Source organism: Vulpes vulpes, chromosome 4, assembly GCF_048418805.1.
Source record: "Vulpes vulpes isolate BD-2025 chromosome 4, VulVul3, whole genome shotgun sequence".
Classification (NCBI taxonomy): Eukaryota; Metazoa; Chordata; class Mammalia; order Carnivora; family Canidae; genus Vulpes; species Vulpes vulpes.
In genome coordinates, this window is record NC_132783.1 from 33,828,493 (window position 1) to 33,854,700 (window position 26,208).

Genomic DNA, 26,208 nt, shown 5'->3' on the forward strand with positions numbered 1-26,208 from the left:
AGGGAAATGATCTGAGACAAGACAACAGATGTAGGAAGAAAGGTAGTTGGAAAAGATAATTGTGTGGATAAATATCAACTACACAAAACGATGTCTTACCGAGTTCAAAGTATTTGTAGAACATTTGTAAAATAAAAATTTAAAATATAACTTGAAAGATGGGAAGAAGTAATGTTAGATTTAAGATGCTCTGAGAGTTTAGAATTTTTCAAGGAAGTACTGATAATTTCCATGAGAATATCAAATAAAGGAGGCACGTTTTAACATCTACAATAATGGCTAAAAGAATGCATACCTGACAAGTTTACAACTTAGAAAATGGAATAGTATTAAAGAAGTTTGTTTTGTCCATAAGAAGGCAAGCAATGATAAAAGCAAATGTAAAACAGATCAAATAGAAAAAAAGAAGAAAGATACAAACTTTACTTTATCAGTGCTTACATTAATGTTACTGGCCTAATTTACCAAGAAAAATGCTAATAGACACGGGGAGAAACAAACATGTGATGTTTAAAAGAGATATATCTCAAGTATAAGACAAAGATTGAAAGTAAAAGGATGAAAGATGTATAGCGTATACTGAAATAATTCCAGAGAAATTGCACTTCAAGTGAAGAAGTATTATTGGAGATAAACAGGACATTTTATTTTTTTTCTTTAAAGATTTTATTTATTTACTCATGAGAGACACAAGATAGATGATAGATGATAGATAGATAGATAGATAGATAGATAGATAGATAGATAGATAGGCAGAGACACAGGCAGAGGGAGAAGCAGGCTCCATGCAGGGAACCCGATGTGGGACTCGATCCCGTGTCTCCAGGATCACGCACTGGGCTGAAGGCAGATGCTTAACCGCTGAACCACCCCAGGCTTCCCCAAACAGGACATTTTAAATGATAATTGGTAAACCCACTAGGACAATATCACAATCTTAGATTTATGTATATAACATAATTTTATGACATTAGAAAACATAAAGCACAAATTAGCTGAAAGAAAAAGGGAAATACACAAATCCTTAATCAGAGTAGGTGACTTAAATAGACCTACTCCAGTAGCTGAGGTAAACAAAGATAAAAATCTTAGTGGGAACATAGAAGATATAATAGTACAATTAACAGATTTGACCTAATTAGTATGTATAGAACACTGTATCCAAAAATGAGAGAAGTCACATTCATGTTAAATGGATGTGAATTATTTATCAAATTTAATAAAATTTGGTCCATAGGAAGTCTCAATACATTTCAAAGGATTGAAATAATTCAGAATATGTTTTTCTAAAGTAAATAAAATCAATAAGGTAAAGATAACAAAAAACCCCACAATTGTCTTTAAATTAAACAAAATACTTATAAAGGCCTGTAGGTCAAGGAAGAAATCATAACAGGCTTTTAAAAAAGAATTCCAAATGAAATGATGAAAATATGGCATATCAAACTTCATGGAATGCAGCGAAAGCAGAATTTAGATGGAAATTTATAGCATTAAATGTATATTATAGAAAAGAGAAAAAGCTGAAAATCAATGTTCTAATGGTTCCATCTCAATAAGTTAGAAAAAAGTACAACAAATCAACTCAACAGAAATATAAAATGGAAATAATAAAGATGAGAAACCAAAATACATAAAAGAGAAAGTAAACTTCAAGAAAGTCAACATTTTTTTTTGAAAAAATGAATGCAATTGAAAATCCCTTTGTAAGACTGATGAAAAAAAAGAGAGAAAACAATGATCAATATCAGTGATAATGGGCAGCTTGGGTGGCTCGGCGGTTTAGCGCTCTTTCAGCCCAGGGCCTGATCCTAGAGACCCGGGATCGAGTCCCACATCAGGCTCCCTTCTCCCTCTGCCTGTGCCTCTGCCTCTCTCTCTCTGTGTCTCTCATGAATAAATAAATAAAATCTTAAAAAAATATGTCAGTGATTAAATAGGCAATATTATTACAGACATTAAACACTTTTACACGAATAACTTTGATGATTGGATGAAATGGATAAATTCCTCTAAAAACAAATAAAATTGACAGAACAAAAAAAATAAAAATGCTTGAAAGCTTGAAGAGTCATTGCTTTTAGGATAACATGCAAGGTTACTATGTTTATTATTAACTATTAGTTTCTTATCTCATAGGCTTTTGCTAATCCTCAATCCTTTTTCTTATCTATTTCTGCTCATTCTTCATTGATTTAGGCTTCTCATGATCAGATTATGCAATGGCTTTCTTAATTTTTTTTCTGCTTTATATCTTCTCTTGACTCAAATATTTTCTGAATGTTTATGGCCTCATTAATCTTCTGAAAGCACTATTTTCATATTAGACTACTTATGATTCCTAAAAAATTCTTAAACCTTTAACCCTTAAATATTTGCTTAAACCATTTTCCTTTTCTTCTACATAGTGGTTCTCAATTTTTGGTTCTTACATCAGCTATATCAGCATTATCACGAAACTTGCCATTAACTGGAAACTTCTCAAGTGCTGTCCCAGACTTATTAAATCAGAACTTCTGAGAGTGAGAACTTCTGAGTGAGATCTATTTTAATAAGATTTACATCAGATTCCAGGTTACCCTGATCTATGCAATAATTTGAGAAACATTCTCCCATGTGAAGAAATCAATTTTTCAAGTCTTCATTAAATGATCTAGATAGGCTTCTTTTTTCTAATACTTGAATGCATTTATTATTTATAACATTATTATTATCACATCATTTTCTATTTGTTTCATCTACATATCTTACCTTTTTAACCAGCCTGTATGTCATGCAAGATAAGGAAGCATTTACTCTCATAGTACTTTACATATGGCATGTTCTTAATTAATTAAATCAACCAGAATGCATAGGTATATTTTTTCATGGATTCTATAACAAAGCACCCCATACTCAGCAGCTTTAAACAACACAAATGTATTATTTCTCAATTTCTGTAAGTTAGAAGTCTTCATGGACTTGACTGGGCTCTTTGCTTAGGGTCTCAGAAAGGTGAAGTCCAGGTTTTGGCTAGGCTGCATAACTTACTGGAGGCTCTGGGGAAGAATCTACCTCCGGGCTTATTCTATTGGCTAAATTTAGTTCCTTGTGATTGTAGAACTGAGGTCCCCGTTTCCTTAGTTAGTTGTCAATTGGTATTAGTCTTTGATCTTAGGGATTGCCTGTATTCTTTCTTCTGTCTTCCATGAAGCCCCCTTTAACAATGAGGAGCTGATTACTTGTTATGTTTCAAATCTACTTAACTTCGTACCTCAAGTCTCTCTTATTTCTTCTGCAGCATCTCCTTGACACAGTCAGAGAAAGTTACCTGCTTTTAACAGCTCATGTGATTAGATTGGGTCCAGTTGGAAAACCCATGATGATCTCTCTATTTTAAGGTCCATATTTTTAATTACATTTGCGAATTTCCTCTTGCCATGCAAGTTAGCGTATGCACAGGTTTCAGGAATTGGGACATAGACATCTTTGGGGGACTATTCTGCCTACCATGTCAATGATTTAATGGATATATGCAAAGTACTGTGATTCAGCTGAAAATGATGAATTCTAGGTTGCATTTGTAACCTATGAATAGTCAAAACAAAAAAATATTATAGTACAGTAAATATCATTTATTTATTTATTTAATAATAAATTTATTTTTTGTTGGTGTTCAATTTGCCAACATACAGAATAACACCCAGTGCTCATCCTGTCAAGTGCCCCTCTCAGTGCCCATCACCCATTCACCTCCACCCCCTGCCCTCCTCCCCTTCCACCACCCCTAGTTCGTTTCCCAGAGTTAGGAGTCTTTATGTTCTGTCTCCCTTTCTGATATTTCCTACCCATTTCTTCTCCCTTCCCTTCTATTCCCTTTTGCTATTATTTATATTCCCTAAATGAATGAGAACATATAATGTTTGTCCTTCTCTGATTGACTCATTTTTACTAGTAGTGAGAAATATTTATCCATATGAGCAGAATTGAATGATATAAGGAGAAGAAAAAAGAATCTTAAAAGCATTTAACATTTACAATAATACAGAGAAAAATACCTTAGCTTGTATTCTAGTAAGATACTACATTTATGTATTACCGTTGACATTGCCTATCTAGTGTAGCTTCAAATACTGTTGGCAGTTTCTGGGTAATGATGGCTTCTCCCTTTGAGAGCACCCTGCCAGGACCCTCCCCATTGGACATATTAAATAATTATTACTTTCCTAAGTCAGGTCATCACAAACATACCTGCCAAATTTGGTGAAGATCTAACTAACCATTTTCAAGTGATGTTGTAATAGCTAGCAGATGAAAACTTTATTTATATAGATTAGGATAAATAAATGCATGTATGCCAATTATGATGCAACAGTCACACTTGAAAAGCTTTAAAATTTCTAAAACAAACATAAGGTATTATTATCATCAATAACAACAATTATGTTTTATGATTTTTATTGTAAGCACTGTCATTTTATTTATGTCTATAAATAAGAAGGGATAAAACGTACTATCAAATATCTGTTTAATAGGGCTTAATTATTTATTATGGGACTTTATAGTATATTTAATAAAATTAATGAGATTCTGATTACTTGAGCCTGCCACTCTCTTTGGCTGGAAACTCTCTTTGATAAGAAGTAAAGCAAGATTGCCAGTTTTCTTATGAGAATTACAGGGTTTGAGGATTAGTCAACTGAGAATTGGTGAGGTCCTCCTCTAATTAATGTCTTCCCACTGATGTTTGCCCTAATCTCCCCTTTTATTACATTTATTACAATGCTTCAGCAGGATGTCTGTGTGTCAAGGAAGATCTATTAAATAAGGTTACTATTCAGTTAGTGAAATAGCAATAAAGGTTCTAATTCTGCATTTGTTGCTTTGTTAATTCCTTTTAATTTAGAGTCACCTTGAGGGAGATACACATTTATAATGGAAAGAACAATTGGACTGGAAGCGAGGAGATGCGTATCCATTCTTGGCTTTGCAATTTTTAGGCAGGTCATTGAATCTCTTTGGCCTTCTGTTTCCCAAATTATAAAATAATTGGACAATATGATCTATAAAGTCCCGTTAGTTCCCAAATTAGACAATTTGCTGATTTAAAGGAAACATCTTGCAGAAATTCATGAGAAGATACATTTTCATGATGTTATTTACATCTTACTTAGATTTTTGCAATTGTCTTTTAACCAGCTTTTCCTGCTAACACTATTTTATTGCAGTAACTATTCTATAGTGCATTGCCAGATTTAAGTTCATAAAATGTTACTTCATTCCTTGTTCAAAAACTCTCTATGTTAAGTGTCAATTTCAAGGCTTTCTGAATTTTGATTTGATATTAACTTCCTTTTTTCTTATTCTCTGAAAAATTCCTTTTCCCATCCCCACATTTCAGCCAGTTGGTTTGCTATAATTGAATATGTTTGTATTTTATCCTCCACATCTTTACTTATGCTATCCTATCTGCCTGATATGGTTTCTTCTCCAACTCTAGCCCCTTCTCCCCAGCACTCAAGCACATGTTTTTAACCCCATCTCCTGAAATTCTAACTTATTCTCTAAGGTCAACTGGAAAGCTATTTCCTTTAGATAGTCTTCTATAATTACACCAACTGGAAGCAATCATTTCCCCTCTGAAATCCTGTAAGAGTTTATTTGCAACTCAATAATAAACATTTAGTACATTTTTAAAAACGCGCATGTGTTCACGTCACTGTCTTTAGTACTGGGGATAAGAGAAAAATGGACATGACCACTATCCTAATGAACCTTACTGTCTCATGGGCAAGATGGATATTAATCATAATTATATAAAGTGGAATAAATTACATGAAAGAAAAGGTCTTTTAAAATTTATTTATTTATTTATTTATTTATTTATTTATTTATTTTTAAAGACTTTATTTATTTATTCATGAGAGACACACAGAGAGAGAGAGAGTGAGAGAGAGGCAGAGACACAGGCAGAGTGAGAAGCAGGCTCCATGCATGGAGCCTGATGTGGGACTCAATCCCAGTCACACAGATGCTCAACTGCTGAGCCACCCAGGCGTCCCAAAAGTCTTTTTTTTTAAATTATTTATTTATTTATTCATGAGAGACATGGAAAAGAGAGGCAGAGATATAGGCAGAGAGAGAAGCAGGCTCCCCGTGGGGAGATTGATCCGGGACTTGATACCAGAACCCTGGGAATATGACCTGAGCCAAAGGCACATGCTCAACCACTGAGCCACTCAGGCACCCCAGAAAAAGCCTTATTTCACTTTCATTTACCTTTTCACTGTTTGAGTGTCAGATAAACTAAATTTGTAATTTTGAAATTGTAAATTTGAAAAAGACATCATTTTTATAATTCTGTGACAGTATAAATTCATTTATGAATGAATATTTATAGATTAAAAGAAATGCTTAGACTTTTAGATTTGGGGTTATAAAATAAAAATGGTCTCTGAGATTGTCCTAGACCAGAGAATAATTTTACATTTTCCACTACCCCACTGTTTTCAAAGTTAAAAGGGAGTTATATTGGATTAAGCGCATTAACAAAAATCATGCATTTAATTTGGAGTCTAAGAGATTTATTTTGGGTGCCCTCTGTTTTAAGTGTTTCAACTTAAAGGAATTGTTTTTATTATTATATTTTTGAGTAAGATGTCCATTTTCATTTCATAAAGAGGTCATCATTTTTCTAAAATATACTCATTGAATACCATCTATGTACAAATATGACCTGTGAAACTAGTTATGGATGCTACAAAATAGTCTGAATTAGTTCAATAAACTTCTGTTGAATGCACATCATAATCTTATAGTGCACTAGGCTTTGAGCATGTATCAGGCACAATTTATGCCATCTGAAAGCTGCAGTTGGCAGGGGTGAGTAGAAGCAAGTATCAATAATGGCAAAATTTTGGATCTGAACATGGATATTTTGTTTAATGGACTTAAGTTTGCATAACTTCCAACAACAATGTTCCTAAGAAGATAGAGTTAAGGGCCACACAATGTGAAAATAATGAAAATTCTAAGGATGCTATGACCAGAGGTTCATCTCATTGTGTCAGGTCTCTGGTTTCTTTCTTTCTTTCTTTCTTTCTTTCTTTCTTTCTTTCTTTCTTTCTTTCTTTCTTTCTTTTCTTTCTTTCTTTCTTTCTTCCTTTCTTTCTTTTTTTAAGATTTTATTTATTTATTCATGAGAGACACAGAAAGAGAGAGAGAGGCAGAGACACAGGCAGAGGGAGAAGCAGGCCCCATGCAGGGAGCCTGATGTGGGACTTGATCCCGGGACTCCAGGATCACACCCTGGGCTGAAGGCGGTGCTAAACCTCTGAGCCACCAGGGCTGCCCCGGTCTCTGGTTTCTAAGATATTAGAAACTGTTGTTGTTATTAGGAGGAATAGAAATACTTCAAGGAAATACTTTGAGCTACTATCAATATTTTCAACTTGATATTTTTGAGTACAATAATCCATTGATCACACTAATCACAGGCCTAAAAATCTCACCTTTAGACTGATAACTGGTTTCCCATTACTAGAGAGGAAATTTATCAGATTGGTTAAGCTCTAAACTCTAAACTCTAGATTCAAATAGATCTGTGCTAGTATTAAAATCTTGGCTTTACAGGGTGTCCTGAGTCGCTGAGTTAGTTAAGCATCTGCCTTTGGCTCAAGTCATGGGCTTCCAGGGATCAAGCCCCACATCAGGCTCCTTGCTCAGTGAGGAGTCTATTTCTCCTTCTAACTCTGCCCCTCCTACCACTCCTTCTCTCACTCACTCACTCTCTGTCTCTCAAATAAATAAATAAAATCTTTTTAAAAAAATCAAGGCTTTCCTGCTGACTAGTAATATGATGCCAAAAAACCCATGTCTCTTTAAGTCTCAACGTTCTTATCTATAAAATGGCAGTAATAAGAAAACTATCTCACAGTAAGTGCTAAAGAAATGTAACTATTCTTTATATTTTCAACTAGAATTTAATTTGAAAATCGAAGATCTTTATTGTACTTGTAAATACTTTCAATCCAATGCTGAAATAGCACACGTTGATTCGGTAAAGCAGAGATAGTTAAGATGGGCCAAAGAGCAGAGTATAGTATTGGCCAAAAAAATAAAACTAAAGGCACCTATAAGAGTTTACACATACATGGTCAAATTACACTCACATTGCTTGCCAAGGCTCAAAAGAGCATAAATTTTATTTTATTTTTTAAATATTTTATTTATTTATTCATGATAGACACAGAGAGAGAGAGAGAGGCAGAGAGAGATGCAAGCTCCATGCCGGGAGCCCAACGTGGGACTCGATCCGGAGACCCCAGGATCACACCCCAGGCCAAGGGCAGGCGCTAAACCGCTGAGCCACTCAGGGATCCCCAAGAGCATAAATTTTAAAGAAGATGTAGGTTCTTTTAAGGATAGCCTTTTTGTTTAATTTTGTTTACAGACTTATCATGTGACAGTTTCTGAAATGGCATAGGATAGGTCTATAGAGCATCTTAAAAAAAAAATAAAAAGGATGAAAGCACCATAGTTCCAGAATTATGAAGGCACAGAGAAGCTTTCAAATTAGCATTACAAAGAAAATAGACTTAGGATTCATATTGGGGAAGAAAAAATAGATGAGAGAAAAACAGGAGAAGCAGCCCTTATTATAATACGTTTTGTTTATTGTTTTTCATTTATACTATGCATTTAGAAAAGTATGTCACAAAAAAAAGAAAAGTATCTCACGACCAAGTGAATAACATGTTCTTTTTAATATTTTCTAGAATATTAACACTAACATTATAAATTTTGCTGCCAACAGTCTCAGAAATATGCAAATTAAGAATATATAAATCTTCTTGTTGTGGTGAATCTACACAAATTATAGAAACAAAATAAATTTTGAATAAGTACTATTATGGTAAAGCTGAATTTAGTCCATTTAGGATTTTTGTCTTTTTCTGCTTAATGAAGGGCATATTATAAAGGTTATTAAAGTGAATTTATAAAGAACTATAAAAATAAATATTCTTTCACTAGTTCTTAACTTTCAGCAATTTTTTACTCATTACCTCAAAATGTAGCCTGTAATGTTCAAAATGTCATCTTATACTCCTAAGTTTTATGGTATATTTTACCAAAGCTTGTGATGATACATAACTTTGGGCAAATTTAAGTTGGAAATAAATCCAAGGTGGAGAGAGAAATGGGAAGGGAGGGAAGAGAGAAAGGGAGAATAAAGAAAAAATGAGATTGGAGACCCTAATAAACTAATCAGGAGGCAATATTAGATCTACAGTAGCATATCTGCCATTGTGAGAAAACCTAGGGGACCTCTCTCTCCTATGTAGTTCAGAGGAGATTTCTTAGGATCAGTTTCTTATTTCAGGAGACTTTCTTTCTTTTCTTTCTTTCTTTCTTTCTTTCTTTCTTTCTTTCTTTCTTTCTCTTTCTTTCTTTCTTTCTTTCTTTCTTTCTTTCTTTCTTTCTTTTTTTCATTTAGGTTTTATTAGCATACAGTGTTATTTTAGTTTCAGGTGTACAATATAACGATTCAACAATTCCATATTTCTCAGTTCTCATCAAGATAAGAATACTTTTAATCCTCTTTACCTATTTTACCCATCCTTCCACCCACCTCCCCTCTGGCAACCATCAGTTTTTCTTTTCATTCGAATCTGGTTTTTGTTTTGTTTTATATTTCTCTTTTTAAATTTGTTTTGTTTCTTAAATTTCACATACAGATGAGACATGGCATTTGCTTCTAATTTCACTTAGCATCATATCTTCTAGGTCTATCCGTGCTGTTGCAAATGGCAATATTTCATTCTTTTTTATGGCTGAGTAATATTCCATTGTGTATGCATGCATTGTGTTTATGTACACACACACACGCACACACACACACACACACACACCACATTTTCCTTATCCATTCATCTATTGATGGGCATTTGGATTGCTTCCATATCTTGGCTATTGGAAATAATGCTGTGATAAAAATAGGGATGCAAATATCTTACCAAATTAGTGTGTTTGTTTTCTTTCAATAAATATCCAGCAGTGGAATTACTGAATCATATGATAATTCTATTTTTAAGTTTTTGAATTCCCACCAACAGTGCATAAGTGTTCCTCTCCTTCATATCCTCCCAATACTTATTGCTATTTTTTTTTTATTTTAGCCATTCTGACAGGTATAAAATGATATCTCTTTGTGGTTTTCATTTGCACTTATAGGGAGACATTATTTCTTTTTAAAGTTTATTTAAAGTTCTTTTTAATTTATTTCTTTTTCTTAGGTAAATCTCAAGATGACCTAGAACAATATGAGAAATAAATTATTTTAGTATTATGCCTTGAAATGCTTGTTAGATTTTATTTAAATGGATTCTTCAAATGCATGTTAACATTCAGTTAAATAATATACAATTTTCGTTGATAGAAATTATAATAATGGCTAAGTTTGCAATTACTCATATACTGGGGAACAAATGCAATAGGACTGATTTGTTTTGATCCTCCTTAGCTCAGACTTACTTAAGCCAAGATATCCTTTAATTCAGTAAGGTAGCTTGATTTAAGATAATTAATAATAATCCAAAGAAATGTAGAATGTAAAAGGCTTTGATTTTCATATGCCATTACTTTTTCTTCTATTGTAATCTGTGTTGATAATGTGAAAATGGACTTCCTTGTGAATTTTTCAGGTTTCCAGATTAAGGGACTATAGAATAACTTTTGTGGAAATAGATAATTGCAAAGCAACTTGTTTTGTAATTCTATTCCACCGCTTCCTATTTCTGGGATGGCCAAATTTATGAAGAATAGATTATTTAGTACTTATAACACATTTTGAAAACCTAAATCACATTGTTGCAACTAGGCAACTGTTGAAAAGTAAGTACCAGATTTATTAGCAGCTATTTTCACAAAGATTCCATTTAATAATGTTGGTGTACCCTCTGTAATTTATTTGATTAATAATATTTGATTTGAACCCAAATGATGACTTCTCACATATATGACAGAACTAATGAACTGTGAAAGAAGAACTGTTCAGATGGTCACCAATAACCACTGCTTTGTTAATCCTTTAAATAAACTGGAGCTCACAATGTGTCCCTTTGAAGTCATAAATAATGTATATTTTTCTTTTGACTTTTAATAAGCCAGTAGGGTTCATCTCACAGTCTCCAAACACATATATTTTATTATGGGCCTCTGCAGTTTACTTTAATTAGTGTGTCTGAGTGCTTTGGGAGACTTAGCCCTACTGAAAACAAACAGAGTCTTACCATCTATAAAACATTAGCTCCCTTTGGTTTATCCTGACACAGCGGGGGAGGCTCAGTGAGAAACACATGGTGTAAGTAAACACTCATAATTGCATTAGCATTCTCTGGTGGATTGGTAATTCAAGCTCTGTTCCATGATATTGTAAGAGCAGTTAGAACAGGTTTACCAATCTTGTGGTCTGCTGGGGATTTCATCAAATTCCATGTGAACAGAACTAAGTGACAAATCTACTGGAAACAGAGTATGAGAGAAGGAGGCATGCTGTAAAATGAAAACCTAGTACAGGCAGTACAACCTTTTTAAAATAACTTTGTTTTATTTCTGATGTAGCTGTGAGATTTTTCAGTTCCAGTTTCCATTACTTTTCCCATGTTATTTAATATCAAAGTCAGTTTCAATCTATTCTTTGGATATGGCCACTTTGTTGACGATGATACAAGATAGCTGGTTGATTGATTAAAATCCTCAGCTTTCAAATATCTATTTTGATGTAATTATACTCAAATATACTTGCCAATAAAATAGCTATTCTACTGTTGATGGAATGCATGTATTACATCTTAAAATAATTAATTTGTAATTAAAATTCTAAGTTTTGTAGAGATATTTTGTATATATAAGCCTATACATTATCACTTATACTTTTGAATTTCATATTCTAGCAACTGCTTAGAATAATACATGATCAATATATATGGGAGGGTAACAAGAATGAGAAGTATTCCCTGGTTGGATAAATCTGATTGACCTGGCTACTTGAGTGATTTGATCAGTAGAAAATAGGATAATATGAGTGAAATGTGGTATTTGCCTCTTTCTGACTGACTTATTTCACTTAGCATCATATATATTTTTATAAAACTTTCCAAGCTTTATGTTTTTTTCCGGCATTTGGGTTTATTTCACTTCTCTTTTTCTTTTGGTTAATTCTGGTCATTTTGGTCAAAATAGGCAAACAGTTTGCTTAAAGTATCTATAGGCACTTCAGAAAAAAGAAATTATATCAAAATTTTGATTGAAGTCACTGATGATGTAGTGCCATGTATATGCAGTCTGCACAAGTGCTGCCCATTAGATATATAATACAAAAAATACAAAATATACTTTTGCATTTTCTGGTGGCTATATTTAAAAAAGTAAAAAGAAACAGGTGATATAAATTATATAACTATAAATATATGTAGTTAGAATGTATATATATATATATATATATATATTTTTTTTTTTTTTAGTGAAAGAGAGAGAGAACACAGGGGAGGAGCAGCGGGAGGGAAGGGAAAAGAGAGAGAGTATTGAGCAGGCTCCATGCCCAGAGTGGGGCCCAACATGGGGCTCAATCTCATGATCCTGAGATTGTGATCTGAGGGAAAATCAGGAGTCAGACACTTAACCGACTGAGCCACCCAGGATCCCCTACTTATAAATTATTTAACACAATATATCTAACATATTATCATTGCAGCATGTAATCAGTATAAAATGTCTCTGAAATCCAGTGTGTACTTTGCACTTACAGCACATCTCATTTTGGGCTAGCTACATTTTGAAGTGCTTAATAGCCACATATGGCCAGGGGGCTACTGTATTGGACAGTCCAGGTTACACCTTTTCATACAGAGGAAATAAATGAATGGTTGAAAAAAAGAAGTAGGTTGATTTTGTTTTTAATTCACAAAAATTCTTACTTACATATATATTTACTTAAGCATTACTCTTTCTGTGACTGAAATTCCTGGTCTTATTTGTAAATTGTAACTTTCCTATTTTATTCTATCTCTTCTCTCAGAATCTGATGTTATTTCATTGTTTGCTCTCATTGGTTTATATTTTGAAAACTTTTTGGATAATATGCATTTAAGACTGTCCCTTTTTGACATTAATGTCTATGATGGCACATTGTGATATTATTGGTATAAAACTTATTTTCTTAACAAATAATTAAAAGAGTTATGTGGAAAAGATTATTATCTTTCAGGTATCAAAAAGAAACTATATTTTTCAACAATTATACTGCTTTTGGACTGTTTTTGTTGGTGAAGTATTCAGTTTGGGAGCACTCATTGCCTGCTGTTAAAACACCATGAAAAAGAAAATGTTAGAGCTTTAAAATTTGTTAGTAAATAGCAGAGTACTAGAAATTAGTTTTTCTCCTTAATTTTCATGTTTTATAAGTAAATTTACTTTCTATATAGAACATATCTTAAAAATTTGTTCCAGATACTGCAGGCTCTATAGTTTTTATATAATTCTTACTGTTTAAGAAAAATGTCATCAAAACATCATCATTTTATATTTAAGGTAAAAAAAATCTAGAAGTGAGTCTTACCAGTAGTCAATTAGTAGGCAAATGAAAAGAAAACTTGTAAGTTTCCGATCTGTAATTTGTTATATATTACAAAGATACTTCCATCTGGCACTACCTATTCAATTCTATATCTATTCTTTCTATGCCTATTTTATAGGAGTTCAACTTACAGAGCACTAATATTTCAATATTTTAAAGTATTTATGGTGCTAATGTAAAAAAAATCACGCAATACTTATGCTTTCAGATGATTAATTTAAAATGAAAATTAATCTAAATACATAAAAAAATTTCAAAATTGTATAATGATTCAAAATTTTTTTTTTAATTTGCTGAGCCAAAATGGATCTTTTCATTGGTTAGGTTTGCTTGTCAAAATGTTTAGCCAAATGGATCTTTTCATTGGTTAGGTTTGCTTATTGCATTTCCCTATGGCTATAATTGATGCCACATTTTTAAATAACCGAGTGCTTTAAGTTCTTTTTTAAAAAATTTGTTCATGTAGTATAAATTTATTGTATACTTTAAAACTCTATATGTAAATGGACAGTATATGATATATAAATATATTTTACATTTTATATAGACTTAAAGCATGTAAGTAAAAATGTATCATTTATAAAGTGAAAGTATAGAAAGGGAAGCTTTTCTTTTTCATAAATCTGACATGTTTAATTACTTAAATATTTTGTTATGTTATTATAAATATTTAGGTAATATTTGTAATGACATAACATTATAATATTATATTATTATATATTATAATATTAGCTAAATATTTATAATGACTAATATTCTCTAATTTTATATTGACTTTTGGAGATCTATTTTGAGTTACCATATGCAAAAGTATATTCATGTGTAATCTTATTACTAGAATTCAATTTCTTAGAATCAGAAGGTAGGTAACATAAGCAATTTAATAGAATAAGATAACTTTTTTAAACATCTAAACTATTAGGATAGGTTTTATATATGCATTATATATATGTGGTTACTTAAATTAAAAAAAATTAATATTATGAGACATGCCAGAAGATATGTCAGCATACATAACATTTTTAAAAAGTTGTAACACAACCTTAATTTTGAAAAGTATTTTTCAAATGGGGATTTAATTTGTAGAGCAGCCTAATTTGTATTTTTGTACAATTTATGTAGGCTCTTTGTTTATGTATTGTGACTATTAAAATCTCATGAAAGAAATCAATCTGTCAAAACGTTCAAGATTTTATTTGATAACTAAATGAACAGTGCTAAATAATTCTTTGAATTATCTCTGTAAACTTGTTCCCAGTGTCTTCTTTTGGAGTGGAAACCAGGTTTGCTTTGAAATTGCTCAATGCTTGCCTGCTGCCAAAGCTGAGCTGCCCGATAAGCACACCCACTGGCTTAAGCAAGGTGCCTGACTGACTAGAATGGTTGGTGAGGAATCAAAAATATGCTTTAATCCAGTGTTCATTTTCATATCACAAAAGGTGCTACAGAATGATTGCCATTTGCAAAAGAAAAAGGCAAGCACAATTAAAAGCCAGGTTTCTAATCCCCTTTGCCTGGGTTTAGAACCAGAGCCAAAAGAAATAGTGTTTTAACAGGTACATATGCCCTCCAGGGGAAGCACACCCCGACCACCTAGCTGGTGAGATGAAAAGATGCCAGGATTCGGTTTGTATCATTGGACAATAAATTGTGCCCCAACTGCTGTGGCTGACAAGAAACCATAGAGCTAGTGGGTAGCCAACAAAAGCTCTATTTTGTGACAGTGGGCAGACAAGCATTGTGTGCAATCAAATACTGTCTTTTTAGCCTGTAGCTTCTGTCTTAGCAGCTAAGACATATATCATCAGTATGTGAGAAAATCTTACAGCGAGTGCCTGACACTTGTGTGGAAAGCTATTTCCAAATGATTGAAGGGCAGTCTGAGCTGCTAACCGCTAATTAGCCTGATTGACACCAAATTGAAAGGGATGACTCAGCTGTTGCAGAAACACTGCCTAATGGTAGTGTTGTGTCTCAACTGCTTGAATGAGAAATGATTATTAATTGTACCCTGTGGAAAGAGAAACTGCTGCATTATATTAATATGGGGGAAGTAGAGGATTAAATTTCTTATTAATCTTACTGTAAGCTTGCCCCACCTTACTGGGACTCTTGTCATCAGGAATAGCTGACACTAGTTGAGTAAAGTGACTTAAGCTCTACTATTGCTCCACTGAGGATTTGCAGACAGGTTGAATTGCGAACAAACCAGTTTTCTGTGAGCACCGATACTATTAAAGTATATCTAAAATTGAAGACAAAACCAAAAAAGCTCAATAGTGGATATTGAATAAGTGTTTGCTACTGAAGAATCCAGGTTTTTGTGGTTAGTATTATTTTTTAACACAACACAATGTTATTTGAAATTAATAAATAGAATTTTATCTATTCTAGATATTAATTTTCAATTGCTGGATATGACATCTGGTCAGTGTCTAGTGAAGAAAGGAAGGAAGGAAGGAAGGAAAGAAAGAAGGAATGAATTTAGAAGGTACTACTAGTTATAGATTCATATATGACCAAGTTGAAAAGTAGATTGACTTGGGGCAGCTGGGTGGTTCAGTGGTTGAGTGTCTGGTTTTTGGCTCAGGTCGTGATCCCCAGGTTTGCGGATTGAGTCCTGCATCCAGCATCCTATGGGGAGCCTGCTTCTCCCTCTGCCTATGTTTCTGCCTCTCTGTGTCTCTCATGAATAAATAAATAAAATCTTTAAAAAAAAGTAAATTGACTTTAGCCGTATTTGTCTTTTTAAATTGAGAAATGAATTCCTAGAACCAATAGAAAAGAAGATTTTTGAAATACAGCTATTATCTGAGGGTTGTAGTTTTCTTTATCCTTGTAAATTGTTAAGGATAATATTTTTGTTTGCAGTTATAGGACTGGACAGACCTTGACAGGCTATTTGGGGTTTTGGCAAACTTACAATAGTAGTAGCAGCAGAGGAGCTGCTGCCTTCTTTAATATGTTTGAAACTTTTAATTTTGAAGGAAATTACTGAATTAAAATAAGGCACAATCATAACAGATTTAACCACGGCTTTTAAAATTTACTTGGAAAAACTCTTGCGGGAAGTTAAAATTTGGTTCTACTGTAATAACAGCTATAACCACAGAGTTTATGAAGATTTGGTCTGGCAGTGGAGAAACAGCATTATATTTTTTAGTCCTTAGTAAGATTCATAGTTGAATGAAATTGTATCAAAGGCAGTCAGTTTCCAAGATGAATGAGATGTGTTCTAAGTGAGCATTTTTCAAATAGATTGGACATCAAATGCATTTAGATTCCAGAATAGTGATTTGATCTTACAACATCCATTCATTCATTTGCTTATTTATTCATTAATTCAGCAAAATTTCTTAGTGTGTACTTTTTAGAATGTATTTATCATATAAATCTCTGAGCTGAAGGTAAGATTTGCTAATCAGACACCATTAATTGGTAGATGAAATTGTAATATTTCCAAAGAAAGTGGTAGACAATAATAATTAAAATCTACTTACAAGATAAAAGAGTACAATTTTGAATCCTTTTGTGCATTTTTAAAAGAGTTTATTTATTTATTTGAGAGAGAGAGCAAGAGAGAGAATGACCTGGGGAGAGGCCACTGAAGAGGGAGAGGTAGACTCCCCACTGAGCAGGGAGCCTGATACTGAGATCCATCCAGGACTTGGGATCATGACCTGAGCTGAAGACAGACACTTAACTGACTGAGCCACCCAGACATCTCATTTTTCTGTCCATTTTTAATAAAACACACAAAATTACAAATTTTCCCTCTCCTCAGAAATACTTACTTTCCACATCAGCTCAAGGAAGAACAGATCTATGTTCATCAAAACACATGAAAATATGAAGCTGGTTGTTGCCTAGCTTCCCACTTGGAGCAAGGTTCCTGATAGAGATTATTTCAGTGGTAACATGTGATTATAGTGTCAGTGAAGGGAAAAAAGAAAGGGAAGTATTGGTAGGGTAGAAAGCTATTTAAAAAAAAAAGTGTTTGTAAGGTACGATTCTGAGCCAGGTGCTTTCATTTGTTACCATTTTTCGGATGCTCACCTGGCCTCCTGTAGTATAGGCAGGTTATCCTCAGTAAATCTGGGTGAGGAGTTTTGGAGTAATTGGAACAGTACAGGTGGTAATGATTTTGGACAATTTTAGGAATATAATATTTTCTCATACGTGCAGTTTAGCAACTTAATTCTTCCACTGCCATATTCAGAAATGCTTCTATAGTATTCCCTTCCATCAAAACCTTTGTATGACAAATATTGTAAAATAACTGAAGATACATTATGGGGGTGCAAGGTGCAACTATATTATGGATATCTTCTAAGGCACTGTACAAAATAGTATCACAAAATTGAGAGAAGAGATAAATATTTATTTAGTTATTCAGCAAACACATGTACAACCCCTCCTGTGCCAGGCACTTGGGTATGCACTTCCTGTGTGGAACCATTCCAGTGACCCTAGAGGTAAGAAGTGGGAAAAGAGTTTTGGTAGGAGACTGAAATCAACACAACCTTGAATGTTGAAATGTAACTTAAGGAAGAATTATAGTTATTCACTTTCCTCTTGACTTTATTTAAGGTGCTAGGAAATAAAAGCAGTTACTTCTCTGTACCTAAAGAATAACCATGGAAGTTGGCTTTTCCTTTCCTTTTAATTTTTTTCAGACCATGGTATTGTTTTTTTTTTTTTTTTTTTCATGGTATTGTTAAGATGTGCAAAGTGGAGAGGGAGGATTTGAGTCTTTACTCTCATGGGTTCAAGGGAAGAGGTTTAGGGATACCTGGGTGGCTCCGTGGTTGAGGTCTGCCTTGGCTCAGGGATCTCTGTGGTCCTGGGATTGAGTCCTGCATTGGGCTCCCCGTGGGGAGCCTGCTTCTCCCTCTGCCTGTGTCTCTGCCTTTTTCTCTGTGTCTCTCATGAATAAATAAAATCTTTTTTTTTAAAGGGAAGAGGTTTATTATCAAAAGCTTACCAGAGAATTAGACTCTTTTCTAAAAAAGAGAGAGATGTTATGGGAAAAGGGTAAGGAAGAGGAATGAATGGGATGCCTTTAATTTCCCAGGTAATCTTGAGGGTGGCTATTTGGAATGACAGTTGGGATGTCACTGAATTTCAAAGTTTTATTCTCAAGATTGCTATGAAGTTGTGTGGTATGTTGGAGGAGGCTCTCAAGGGCTGGTTGTATGTAGCTCTTCCTAACTCTGAAGTCAGGGACCTCTTTAGTTATCTTGAAATTGGCCATGGTAGGAGTATTTACTCCATGGAAATTGGCAAATGCTATAAATCAGGCCTGGGGTTCCCCCCCCCCCCCAGAAAACTGGTCATTAACCATTTACAAACACACTACTGGCTGTAAGAGATGTAGGATTTCAGGGAATCATTCAACCACATACAACCACACGGTGACGACAAGTTCCAGCAATTAGCACTTAGCTACCGAAACAATATAAATCCAATCTAAATCACTCAAAGACACTGGGAAACCCAGTTTCTGCAGTTGCCTCATCGATGATACATAACAAATAATATGACACTTGTTAATTTGTGTCACACTTAGGTTTTGGATAAAAAGAAAGACAAAACCACAAATAGCTTAGGACTTGTAAGATTAGACAAAACACTTTATTGTTCACAAAGCATCAATATTCAAGGAATCTGTTTCACATTAAGTATTGCTAAGATCTCAAAGGAGAGATATTTATTTAACAATAAATAAAAGAAAGAAATCGGGAAAATGTATGCCGGAATTGATAATGTGCTTACATGACAACCTACAAGTAGGGGTATTTCTGGCATTGTTTCTGAAAATTTACAATATTAGCTTGTTTGAGTTTTTAATGGTTAAAGATATGTACTTTATCTTCCTTGATTCTCTTATTTTAGGATTTTCTGGTTTAGTGGTTTCCATGGTTTTTACTATGATTGTTTTTACTTGGCAAGGTATTCTAATCTCATTTCCACAAAAATTGCCTAGAAGAATGTAGGATTGTACATTTGTATATATAGTTGTATAGTTTGCATTGGAGCTAACAAAAATGTATTTATTTAGAGCCAAAAATATTTAGTCTCTCTGGCATTGTGGCTTTCTTAAAATTTTTTGAGTTAGTTTAAAAATACTTGAAAGGGTATATATATGTTTAATTACATATGCATTATCTAATTGCATATATATTGCATAAGCACAGAAAATAAAATGGATATATGTTAAACATTTGGGGAATAGGGTAGGGGGAGAGTGTGACTGTTTTTTTTTGTTTTGTTTTGGGGGACTTATTTTTTAATGCATACATTTGTGTTTGAATTTTTTACAATAAATGTATTTTAATTAAATACTTTCAGGTTTCATTTTTGCAATGCTCTTCTCACTCAGCCCCCTAAATGCAGATAAAAAAATGCAATGAAAGGAATAAAGATAAGAGCATGCATTATTTAAATAAATTTGTGTATTTCACCTTTATCTGTCAAAGGAAACATACATGAGCATTTTTAATGCTTTCAAACATCTAAGTCATCTATTTTCAGTTGCTGTTTCTATTTTTATACCAGTACAAATAATTACGCTATGTCCTGAATGAGAGGTTTTCGTTTTGCTCTGCTAATGTTTTGATGTTCATATGGATATTTTTATTAGTCCAGTCTTGAGCTGAAATTTATTTTGTTGAAGGTTTCTTGCCCTGAAATCTTCGTGGCATAGGCTAATATGCTTCATTGGAATAGTTTACACAGTCACAAGTTTGTTTGTCGTATGGTTTGTAAAGCAAAGTAAAATAGAGCTGAAATCATTTTTTTTTCTAATTCCAGGGGACTTTTCTATTTTTTATGTTGACACAACTTGAATTGTGGCGGTAATATTTTTCCATTATTACCAAAAAATTCAAGTAATTCAAGTGACTGTTAAACAAAACAATGGGGACACATTCAATAAAGGAGAGCTCCAAACCTTCCTATACATTATGCACCTTTTAGCAAGATGAAAGTAACATTTTAAAGTCTCAGGCAGTCAGAAAAACAGTTTGAGGTGTGCCGTTACCACATCTCCTCAGCTTTTTTCAGTCAAGAGCTAGTTCAGACCTCTTTGCGGTATGTTTGGCAATACACTTAAAAGATTACTACTTAAGCTACTAATAATCTGGCTTCAAGCAATTGTCTGTCTGTCCATCCAGCTGCCTATTCTTTCGTCGGTTTTCAAAAACCCCCAAATGAACAGCATGAAACACAACAACAACAAAAAGGGAAGAAACCGTAATCCTGCTCTGAGGTTCCCCCCAGCTTTTAGACAGCTGTGATATTACTAGAAGGCTAACGTACTCTGGACTCGTTTTTAAGCTTTTTTCGGGGAGTGGAGTGGGATGGGGCTAGGGACAGAAGGTGGTGGGGAATGGAATAATTTTGAAATTTCCATGACTTCTTTTGTGTTTTAATCTGTTCCTTTCAGTGTTTTAATTTAGATTAGGGAAGAACAAATCTCTTTAGAGTTTTGAAGTTTGGTTTTTGAGGGATTAACTTGATGGAACATTGCTCTCATGAGTTCAGCTAAAGACAAAACTAATTTTGGTTGTTTTAAGGACAGAGGCAATTTACAAAGTAATCTTGTTGCCTTTGACTTCCTCACTGCTAAGATCCATATTTCATATATCTTGTACTTCTGAGGACTCAGATATATATAATCTAGTTGACATATACTTCAAAATAGTTTTATTTAAAAAATAAGTATAACATTTTAAATTATAAAACTAGAAAATATGAACAAGTAGATTACTCATTTCTATCATTTTTGAATTTCATGCACTTTTTTTCATGCTTTTTTTATAAGCAATAATAAAAGTATTTTTCACCTTTCCTGTTAATACTAATGTTAACAATTACCGAGTACATCAGTACCCTAGAATTCTCCCATGTGAGACAAAATATGCTTGTATTAATATTTAATAAAAGTTTCTCACTTATGATTTTATAGCATTTTCATTTCATTGCACTGAAATATCTGACTATACACTATACATCCTATATATACAACATAAAATACACTTATATATCTACTGTTTGTGTATATTATTAATGGCCCTATACATATATTTTAACCATAAATGTTAAGCATATGAGACTAGTTCTTCCTATTTTCTTTCATTCTATCAAAGAGAGAAGAGATACTCGGTTATATGTGATAACTTGATTGATTGATTGATTGATTGATTGAAACTTCCTTTCCAATGATCTCTGTGGTCTTGAGAAAGTAGTTTTTTCTTTGTCAAATAAAGCCAGGTGTATAGCATTCCTAAGATTCTTTCATATTCTTAGAGTCTCTGTGATCAGCCCCAAATTAAATATACAAGTTAGTCTAAAGCAGTTTCTTGAAAAGTATATAAATGAAGTATTTTCCTGGCTAAACATGAGGTACTTAAGGTTTCTGGAACATGGCCAAAATGGTGAATACCACGAAATAGACACTGTACCATAGAAAAAGACTGTGCAATAGTGTTTTGCACTTGGTCACTGACCTGTTTTCCTCTAGCAGGTGTTTCCTCCCAAGATGGCTTTTTTTCCCCCTGCTCTTCTTGGGCTTGTGGAAATTGTTCCTTTCCTAGCTCCTCTCAGGCTTGCAATCTCTGAGAGTGAGGGCATCTTTCCCTTTGCTTCATACCTGGCCATTCCCTGGGCTGCATTACTGTAGACCTATTCTTTATCAAGAATCTGTGGATGTGATACGTCTAGGTCTGGTAGGGCTAGAAGTTTATACACTCTAAGGGGACTACTTTTGCAAAAGTAATACAAAATTCAGTACAAAGGGAAACATCTATTTAAAATGAGCAAAAGTCTTAACAAATTTTAAGGTTTAAAAAGGTGACAAATAAGGAAAACCACAAAAGCTAGAAAAATAATTATTTTAATTGACCATCACACAAGAGTATCTTTTCCCTACAAATTCAGCAGCATATTTTTTTATTGCTTCCTCATATACTTCAGCAATACTGTAGTATCAATTTCTATCACCATGTCTGGTGATATTGTTGGCAAAGAAAAGACTTTGGAGGTAGACCCACACTCAGACTTCACCTTCATTCCATTTTAGCCATATGACTTTAGGGAAATCATTTTACTTCTTTGGGTTTTATCTTCTTCAGTTCTAAAATGAGAATATTAATAATATCAACCTCGGTAGATGGTTTTGAGCATTAAAAGTACTAGTGCGCTCTTGAAACTGTTGGTTCCTCCCTTTACTTTCCCCTTCACTATATTTTCTAATCTGAATTTTAATGATGTGTTTTTGAAACCAGATCTGCATGCTAAAATTGGATGAGATTTTATATCATCATGTCTAGCTATTTGTGAAGGATAGTGAAAAAATTGGGACTTTTTTTGGCGAAAAAATTGGGACGTTTGTGAAGATAAAATACAAATGCTTTGAGTACCTGATTTGTGTCAACTACTTTCTCATGTATTATTTCAATTCACATATCTTGGGCTTCGTTGTCTACTCAACAATATTTACAAAGATGCAGAAAATCATTCTCACATGACTCCATCTCATCTTATTGCCACCAGTATCTAACAGTATCTAAACATAGTTATTAATGAATAAATGAATGATCCTACAACAGCTCAGATAGAGAGGCTGACCTTACATTTATAAGTAAGGCCTCTGGGAAGTAAACCCACCTGTCTATAAGTATACTTATAAGCTTATAAGTATCCATCAAATCTCTTGATACTTGCATCCTTTACAGATTTTGATGCTCTTCAACTCACTCCTTGTAGGTAGATACTTAATCCATATATATCAGATTGAAATGTTTTTTAATCATTAAGCATCTCTGTTTGATACATTCCATTCATTACTAGTCAAAGATAACATAAGAGGATGATCATGCATGTATATTGTAAAGGTATAATAAGGTCTTTTTAAAAAATCATCTCTACAATTTTTGTTACTAAATTATTTTACTCAAATACCTTTCTGCATACATAACTGTCTGTAAGTTTATTTAAATGATAATATTCATTTTTGACTTACCTATGATGATTGAAGAATGGGTGTTTTTGTTAAATGAAGATCTTATTAATGTAAAGTTACAATTATACAGTTCATGGATTGCTACTTTTAAGTATAATGCATGTTGCAATTATGGTGAATGTAAATTTGCTTTGATAATTTACAACACCTCTTGGGTTCTCTTGAGCCACAGAATACTCATGATAAACATCAAATACTATTGTTCTTCAGATATAGAAGGTATAGGAGATAAAGCTGACAGAAACCAAGATTGAGTTTGTGAACTAATCTGGATTTGTTTTTAAAAGTCATTCATGTTAACTTGTTTATTTTTCATTTACCTCCTTGTCTATCAGATAGAGAGAACAATATAATTGTATTTTATATACTATTTGGAGTTTAGAGATATTGAATCACATCATTATTTTATAATTAATCTTGATCTCAGCCAGGTATTGGAAGAAGGCATTAAGAAACCCATATACCTGGAGAATATGAGTGTCTCCACCTCTTAGATCCCATCTATCACATTGGCCACTCCTTCTCTGCATCTTGAAGGGTTTCAGCTCTCTCCTCAACCCCTGACATTGGGGTGCCTCTGATGGTCTTCCTTTTTTTTTTTATATATACTAACTTCCTAGGTAATCTCTTACAATTCCAGTTTTGCTGATGATGCTGAATCTCATATCTTTATCTGTGCCCTCTACTCTAAACTGAAAACTTGATATTCAGCTGTGTACACTACAAATCAATGTCAAAGTTCCTTAAGTATTTCAAATTTAAACTGAACTCTTTTTCTTAAAAAAACGAACTCTTGATTTCTCACCTCCACTCCCCTACATCTAATCTTGTAATGTTTTTTCCTGTTTCTGTAAATGACAACTCTGTCTCTTCAGTTGCTTAGTCCCCAAATCATCTTCTAGTCCTTTTTTCCCATAGCCCAAATCCAGTCTGCTACATATCTTGTTCCACCACTTCTGACCATGACCATTATTACCATATTAGTCCATGTGATTGCCATCTTGTGCTGAGATTATTGCTGTAGTCTTTCCCTTTAAACTGTAAATCAGGTCATGCCACTATGATCAAAACCCTCTTGTGGGATTCCACCACTTCTCTCCATCCCTTACTACTGTGTTCCAGCAATACTGGCTCCTTGGAGTTCCTTCCTTCTACCAAGCACACTTCCTATGGACCTTTGCACTTACTATTTCCTCTGTTTTGAACTGTCCTTCCCTGGTAATAATGTAATATGCTTCCTCTCTTCCTGCATACCTCTGTTCCAATATCACTTAACAAGAAAGCCTTCCTTGATGACTTTAAATGAGACAGGAGCTTTTCCCTCCTCCTCCCTTTAAAATTTTCTATTTTCTTTCTTTAGTGTTCTCCATGTCACTCATCAGTATCTAGCATTACAGTATGTTTTAACTATTTATCTGTTCATTATTTATCTGGCTTCCCTAAGTAGAATATAAAAGACACAGACTTTATCTATTTCTTTACTTAATAAATTCTGTTTCAAATGGTACCAGCCATAGAGCTGGCACTCAATAAACATTTGTTTGAATAATGATATCTCACTACATGACTTATTAGTAAGTGACTTTAAACTGTGTACCCACACTGCCATTTATATGAATTTTATATATATGACTTATACAGGGTCCCAAGGTTAAAGTTAAAATTAAAATGCAATTTTATAACATGAGAAATATAAATGCTACAAACTTATAAAAAGCATAATTTGAAAGTTTAATTATTTAAAATTATTTTATTACCATATTTAAAGAGTTTTCTTCAAATAACTCTCTATACATATTTCTTCCTGGAAGTTTATTTATATTAAAATTCTAATTTCCCACTTATCTACAATGAATGGGGATTAGATATTTTTCTTAATTGAATATCTTGTTAACATAGAAATTATAACCAATTAGTTCACAGATTACTGCTTTTCTTAAAAGTATAATGTTGCATCCCAATTATATTGAGGGTAAGTTTACCTTGATGATTTAAAAAGCAACTGGGTGCTCTTATTCCTCTCAATATTTATAATAAACATCTAATATTACTATATTCAGATACAATAACAGGCTGTTGAAGTAATGGTGTAAGTAAATATTAATAAAAAGTAAATTTTTAATTTTGACTTTCTTCACACCATAGGTTCCAGTAGAGAAAGTATTTTTCCTTGTCCACTTCAGTAACCTGATCTTTCTACCTTAGACTCCTGTGGGGTCACATCAAAACTGTTGTGTAAGTTTTAATACCTGATTCTTTGAATGATATTAAGGCTAGAATTACAAATACAGTCCCTGTAATGTGTGTGTGTACAAAGTTTGAAAGTGTATAATACAACACAGTGGTTACATTAAATTTTAATAAGAAACATATCAACATGTAACAAATTTAAATAACTTCTTGAACATTTCTTTCTAATGAGGTGTTATATTTTCTGAGCTTATTAAAGCCTAAACTTTACAAAGACTTTTGGAATACCCTGTGTACCTGAGTCTTTATCTGTGCATGGTACTTAAGTTAATTAACAAAGCTACGTGGAGTTTATAAAAAACACAAATTTCTAGGATCC